At 46.1% G+C, this 7,156-nt stretch overlaps 1 pseudogene; it reads left to right on the top strand.

The window, feature by feature from the left end:
• The first annotated feature begins 211 nt into the window (after positions 1–211).
• Positions 212–3,831, top strand: LOC115314339 (annotated as a pseudogene).
• Positions 3,832–7,156: the final 3,325 nt, after the last annotated feature.

The following is a 7,156-nucleotide window of genomic DNA, read 5'->3' as shown; positions in this document are numbered from 1 at the left end:
GAATCCCGAAACGCAATGGTGGCCTGAGAAAATAATATTTTTTTGTAGAACATGAATTGGGCAGTACCTAGCGTTACCTAGCCCAGCTAGTTGCAATTACACTCTAGGGTGCCTCGATGTCAGCGCCGCCTTGCAGGGTGATGACATCCTTTGGCCCGCGCCACGCCGCCACCTCATCGCCACGACGCCATCTTGCTTCAAACGAAGGAGTATGCGTTCGGTGCGTGCTGTTGGACGTGCGGCGCAACTATCTTTCACCGTGGGCCGGGCTGTGCGCGAAAAAGTCTTTCTGGTCTTACCACTGATCTCATAGACATCGGTGGGTCTTACTGATCTCAACAGCAGTCGTTCGAGCCACGAGCCACAAGCACGACCGGCTGTTCTGTATTGCTGTGTGCCGCTTCGTCGGCAAAGGGAGTCCGATGCTTCCGCTTTCCCCGAAAAAAGGCGCGAAGAAGGAAATGGGAGTCCTGCGTCAAACGCGATCGCTGGAAGGCAAGTCACACCTCGAGGATCTGCGAGGTAAGTTACAAAAGCACGACCACTTTATTAAGATATTAGGCAGTATTCAGAAATTTTCTTAGCAGCTGCGTTCGATTGCTTCATGATCGGAGTTGCTCGACTCAAAATCAGCCCTCGCTTTGTCTCACCGGTCGGATCGAGCGATCAATCGGAGTTGTGACGTAAGGAATTAATTCTCTAAAGCACCCCATCCCGAGTTTTAATGGTAATACCTATATCGATATCCCTTTTCTGCCGTTAGGGCATATTCACTAATTAGACTTCCCCGATTAAAATAGGTTGAGGTGGTAGCTCTTCAGAGTGCGAGTTTCTCGCTCGTGCGCAACTTTGTGATAACTTTTTGGGCTTATTTTATTATTCAAACAGCCTGAAACGATCTGATAAGCGCGGAATATTGTCGCTTGCGCGTACATTAAGTTTCAGTAGTTCAGTGACTGCATGCTATCTTCGCCTTTCGATCAATAGCCTTGATTCACGACTGGCCACCAACTTCTTCTTTTTAAGTTGGATTCTTTTTGGGTGTGGGAAAATAATCGCTGATGGTGAATCTCGAGCATGATCAATAATATGTTTTCCAGATGATACTCGGAAATGCAAAAATCGCGACATATCTCGGTAGTCGGCGCGTTATATTTCATGGTCATGTCGGACAGCTCGACGTGATTGACAAAATGACATGACCGTGCCCCTGTTTGATTGTTACTTACATCGCTCTCTTCGTGCAAGGTCGAACAATTAAATAAAATAAAGCACATTTTACGGTAACATTTTGAAAATATATTCAGGATTGTTTTGACGTATAATATTATGCAAATATTTTCTTCAATTTTTGTTCACACTCACGTCTGTGCTTTCCAATCTGCACATAAATAACAATCTCATTTCTTGTTTATTTCAGCGCCACTTCGAAAAAGACCAGTACGAGATGAACCGACAAGATGGGCGGCGACTTCTGAAGCGGACAGCTGTACCTACATTGTTTGATTTCAGACGTAAGTGTTACTAATACTATATCAGGTACTATTACTGTCTGTGCCTCACTCGTTTGCGTACAATTTTATTTTGTGTTTAGATCTGTGCTGTCTCTCCCTTTTCTGCGCAGCACAGCCGAAGCGAAGAAAGCCCCCCGCACCGCGAGCTCCTCCGGCTGATCGTGGAGGTGCCACCACTGCAGGTCCGTCGTCAATTTCTGCGGCGGGGGTCTCGGACCAAGAAGATTCTGGCACGGAGGACACTCAGGCAAACCCCATTTCAGAAGAAAATGTGCACGGCCGCCGGGACGATACAGTTGATATCGTGACACTGCATACAAGTGAACTGCAGAAAACTTTGCAAGACACAAAAAGGAAAAACTGCGAGTTGGAAGAAAGCCTGTCAGCTGCAACAAAAAAGAAAAAAGACGAAAGCTCTACGAAAAACAAGGCAGCTAGAAACCAAGCTTTCCACCTTGACCAGAAATTTGACATTTCTGAACGAGGACCAAAAACGTGTGTTGGAAAAACTGAATAGAAGAGGCTGTGCTTGGAGTGCTGACACCATACGGAAGGGACTACAGCTCAAGTTTGCCTGTGGCTCCACAGGGTATGACTTGAGCAGGGCAACCCCCTCCCGTCGAGAAGGACGCTGTGCAGGAGACTGCAACACCTGTCATTTCATCCCGGTGTGCTAACTGAAATATTGCGTGTGATGGAAACAAAAGTCGCTGCGATGTCAGACATTAAAAAGGATTGCGTCCTTTTTCTTGATGAAATGGAAATTCGAAAAGGCGTTGTGTTGGACCGTGGATATGACACTTTGCTTGGCAAAACGACGCTGTCCAAGAGTGACCATCGTGCAAACCATGCTCTCGTTTTTATGGTGGGAGGGATCAACTCGCGCTGGAAGCAAGTCTTAGCATACCACTACACGGGCGCATATATCAACGGAGAAGAGCTGAAGAAGTTTTTTTTTTTTTACTTAATCAAGCTCTGTGCAGACATTTCACTGCGTGTGCTCTGTGTGACGTGTGATATGGGCAGTTCTAACCGTGCCATGTGGAGATTCCTGAACCTCTACAGTTCCCGCAGTTCTGTGACCGTATGCAGTGTGCCGCATCCCTGTGATGATGGTAAGCCATTGTTCTTCATGACAGACACCGCACATGTGTTGAAAAATATAAGAGGGCACCTTGTACGAAAAGACGTAATGCACCTGAGTGACGAGGTAGTCTCCAAGTTCAATTTACCAAGCAGCGAAGTCTCAATACAGCATGAGGAAATGGTGCTAAAGTTGGACACTGAGTAGCTGCGTGTGGCACCCAACTTAAGCAGTGTTCATGTGTCAAATGGCCATTTCACCAAAATGAAAGTCGGAATAGCGGTGCAGCTATTCAGGGAAGCTCGCTCGGCCATTCGGTATTTTATCCAACGGGACAAACTGCCAGTTGAGGCCGAAGCAACTGCCTGGTTTTTCGAACTGGTGTTTACATGGTACACCGTAATGACCTCTCGCCATCCTGTGGTTGCTTTGAGTTTTTCGAATAAAAGCAAGTATCAGGATGCCATTCCAACTCTGAAGCTCAGTATGCCTGTTGTTGAGGGCTTGGGGATCGGAGTGAAGAAAGTATGGAAGCCATGCCAGGGCAGGGGTAGTAATGTCGACAACTGTAGTGTTGCAATGGCACGGTGTTCTTTTGAACGAGTGTGGCTACAATTTTGTGCTGACAGGACGGTTAGCTCAAGACTGTCTTCAGAACCCGTTTTCAGTTGTCAGAATGATTTCTCTAGTGCCAAACGCATATGACGTGAAAAATGCACTCAAAATTGTGACAGTAAGCCAGTTCACCAAGGTCCCATAACATTCAGGCTACGCCATTGACGACAGCACCTACCTGGTAGATTTACTCTCCGCAGAAATCAAAGAGGTGCAGCAGGAAGTTGAAGAGCCTCCAGGAGATGATGAGATTATAGAAGCCGAGGAGCATGCTCTTGTGCTTATCAAAAGAATTATGTTCAAGGTCGAAAACACCTCAGTTACGTCAGTCTGGAAGTCTTCAACTTGCTTTCTTGTTGTGAGGTGGTATTTAAAGCGTTCTCAGAAGAAGAGGACATGCGTCTTTTGATGAGCCCAATGACGACCGCGAGACAAATTATTGAGCAATCTGTTCCTGTTCCCCGTGTTGAGTGCAGAAAACACCCAGATCTAATGCGCAGGTTTTTGAAGCGTTTTGTCGTAATGCGCCTGCACATTTATTTGCATTGGCTAAGTCAGCTGGAAGAGTCAGATGATGGTTATGGTAGTAAAACGGTCGCCGGTACCAACCTGCAGTGAGATGCAGCTTTTCACTTTTGCATAAATAAATCATGTTGTATACTGAGTTAAGGCATTTCTGTCTTTTTCCTGTAATGTGGCATGTGCTATAGTCGGTTGCGACTCAAAAAGGTAAGGCGAGGGAAAGGAAGGCCGGCGAGGAGAAAGTGGGCGGAACGCTGGAGAGAGGAGGAGGTTTCCCTCTTTCATTTCCAGCGTTTCGTCTGCTTCCTCTTCCCCAGCCTTCTTCTCCCTCGCATAATATACTAAACTTATGCTAAACATATTTAGTATAATAAATTACTGAACAAGCGCATAATATACAAATCGAGCTCTGCAATAAGCACCTCCTTTGGTAGAACAGCTGCTACATTTAACAACCCGTCGCAAAGTCGCTAAAATGTATAATATTCTTCCATAATGTGCTACTTCATATCTTGATCAGTACGCATAGGGGTTGCCACTTAGAAGTGCTGCAATCGCTTTAAAAAAAAAAAAAAAAAAAAAAAAAGTGTGGCAATTACAAATTTGTGGGAATGTTAGTCTTGATATTTTTGGTGAAGAGCGTAAATTTCGAAAGTGTGTTGAGGCTATACTTTTTTCCTCACATCTCGCTTTTATCCTGTTTTAAATTTTACTACTACTTGACTCATTCATAAGTGCACCACTAAGGAGGCGTTAAACTGTTGGCGGGTCATTTAAAATAATAATAAACAAATAAAAAAAAAACATGTGAGAACCCAAAGCCCGTGCGCTCGCTTGTCAAAATAGGGAATCGTAGTAGACTGTCTTTCTCCTCCGCTACGGTATCCGTCAAGAAAACGCCGCAGCTACGCATGCGCGCCACCAGCCTTCTCTGCATAGTTCAAGATCTTGTGGCGGATTACGGAGCGCTAACCGGTTGCTTAGCGGGCTGCGGAAACGGTCTACTACGATTTCCCAATGTTTGCTTCCCATCCGCTCATTTATTCCTTATTTGTATGAGTAAAAAGACTGAGACGCGCTTCTGAGTTGGAAAATACAACGCGAAAGGGAAGTTGCATGACGTAAGCCGACGTAAGCGTATCCTAGGCTAGAAGTAGCCCGCCCGCAATAGCGCATCGGCATGCGCTTGAACCAAGATGGCGGCGTCGACTGAGATGTCTCCACCCTGGACGGAGGCGCGCGTTTATCGAGGCGCCCTATTACACTCTGCTTGACCCTGCCATCTGGCGGCAAGCGATTTAACCTTCCTTCACGCTACGGGATAAACAGCGGCTTCGCGTTTGTTCTTTTGAGAGCAGCTTTTGATTTCGCGGATTGAGTTTGCCATTCCTCCGTGATGCGCGGTTGATGAAGGAATTGGGACTCGAGGAATACCAAAGGTAAGACATAAAGTGCGCGAAGTAACCGGGTATCTGTTGTCTCCGTTTAACATCGCAGTGCTGTCGACGAGAAGACTGAGTAACTGCTTTCGAAACGCAAGTTTCTGTACCTGTGGAGCGAATCTGGCTTCAGAAATAAACACAGTTGCCGGAAAGCTCGTGTTAGGCTTTTGTTTGCTGCTCCTCTCGTCCCGTACAAGAGACGTAGCGTCCTCGTTAAGCTTTATTGAGCTCGATTTGCTCTATTCAGGGCCGCCATAATCAGGTGCAGGCGACGGAGGAACTAGTGGCTCCCCTGATTCAGGGGTGAACGTTTCTCCCTTTCTAAACGAACATAGGTTACAAGACCGTTCCTCCCCTAAGAGAGGACTATCGATACCATTTTTTCTAAGAGTGTAGCGAGCATCGTCCCTCTATTCAACCAACTTACAACTTCTCTTATACAAATTTTAACACAATTGCTGCATGTTTTTTTTTTTTTCAAATGTACAGTAGCCATTAATGTAAAACTCCTTTTTTGCCGAGGCAGTTTATGGGATGGTGCTCAGCACGCTTTGGCCAGATGAACTTTATTTTTATGAACGACACTGAAGAGAGGTTGATCGATTTTATCATCCCAAGTAACATGAGCCCGGTCAAAGCGAATCCCGCGCAGTCACCTAAAACTGCCTCACCGAAAGGGTCTTTCAGATTGCTGCAGAGTACTTTCGAACCACGAGTAGTACGGATCTGTTCAGTGCCGCTCGCGTAACTACTATAATACCTACATTCTCTCACGCCTAGTCAATGAGGTTCTTTGCGATCCGATCACGTCTTGCGGGATCGCCAGAGTTTGTTACGTGACGCCAGGAAACAGTTGACTTAAGTCTCCTCACGTACGAGTAAGCCAGCTTCGCTCACCTCGTCGTTCCCAAGACCGCCCTGAATTTCGCACACTTTTCACCTCTTCGTCTTTCACCTTCAAGAGCTCTCCTATCGTAAGAAGTACCGTCGCTTTAACATACGGTTATCGACCGCAAGAACATTTTTTCAACATATATCTCGGATCACTGTCTTATGTCTTACGCTTTTCGGTTTAGATTGGCGATGCTCGTAGTGCTTGCAGTTGGTGATTGGTGATTGTTCATGATTCAAAATCCGATTATCTTCCGACGCTATGATGGCATCCGAGCGCGAGTCCAGATTGAGAGAGCGCGTGCTCTTCGTTCTCCGTTCCACCTTTAGTCGACGCTGCAATTCGATGCAGTCCGCAAGGAGCTCCAAAAGCGGATCGCCACTGCGCTCTTTGTCTCTGTGGGTTCGCTACCACCGGGCAAAACCATCAGTCATAACAAACGGAGTGTCACGGACAATTCCTTTTGCGCCATTGGTTAAGCCGGAAAGAGCAATAGCCTAGACATTAAAATCGCCGTGACAATGCACTTTTGTTACTGCTTAATTAGCTCCATCAGATTGTACCGTCTGCGGCGGTCGGACTTGAAGTGAAGCATAGTATAAGGGACTGCGGTTGAATATCCCTCGCTCATAACTTCAGCATGTACGACCGTCAATATCAAACTGAAAGCTCTTGACACGACATCGGCGCTGTTCAACGCATTTCTTTCGCAAGTGTTATTTATAAAATGCAAATCTTGCCTCATAGGCGGGCCTTAAAGGTAAGCCCATTCGACCACACTGTAGTTGGCTTCAGAGCAGGCTATTGCGATGTGAGAATGAACACTATAGGGTTTGTGGGGACATATGCCACAATAAAAAGCCATTGGATCACAATTCGCGCAGAACCTCTAAGAAATTCACTTGGGTGTTTTGAATAGATTCAACCTCAATGTTTGGATGCATCGATGTTAGGTATATGCCGCGGGATTTTGGGTTATAACGGGCGGCGATGACAATCAATAAATGGCTATATGATAGTGAACCAGCGCGGGCATGGTGCTATTTTCCCAGGCATGTAGCATCAAAATAAATCAACTGCTTTAAAT

This window comes from Ixodes scapularis, unplaced genomic scaffold (genome assembly GCF_016920785.2).
Source record: "Ixodes scapularis isolate PalLabHiFi unplaced genomic scaffold, ASM1692078v2 ptg001409l_1___fragment_2___debris__unscaffolded, whole genome shotgun sequence".
NCBI classification, from domain to species: domain Eukaryota; kingdom Metazoa; phylum Arthropoda; class Arachnida; order Ixodida; family Ixodidae; genus Ixodes; species Ixodes scapularis.
Note: the sequence above shows the minus strand (reverse complement) of the source record. Positions and strands in the feature narration are given on the sequence as shown.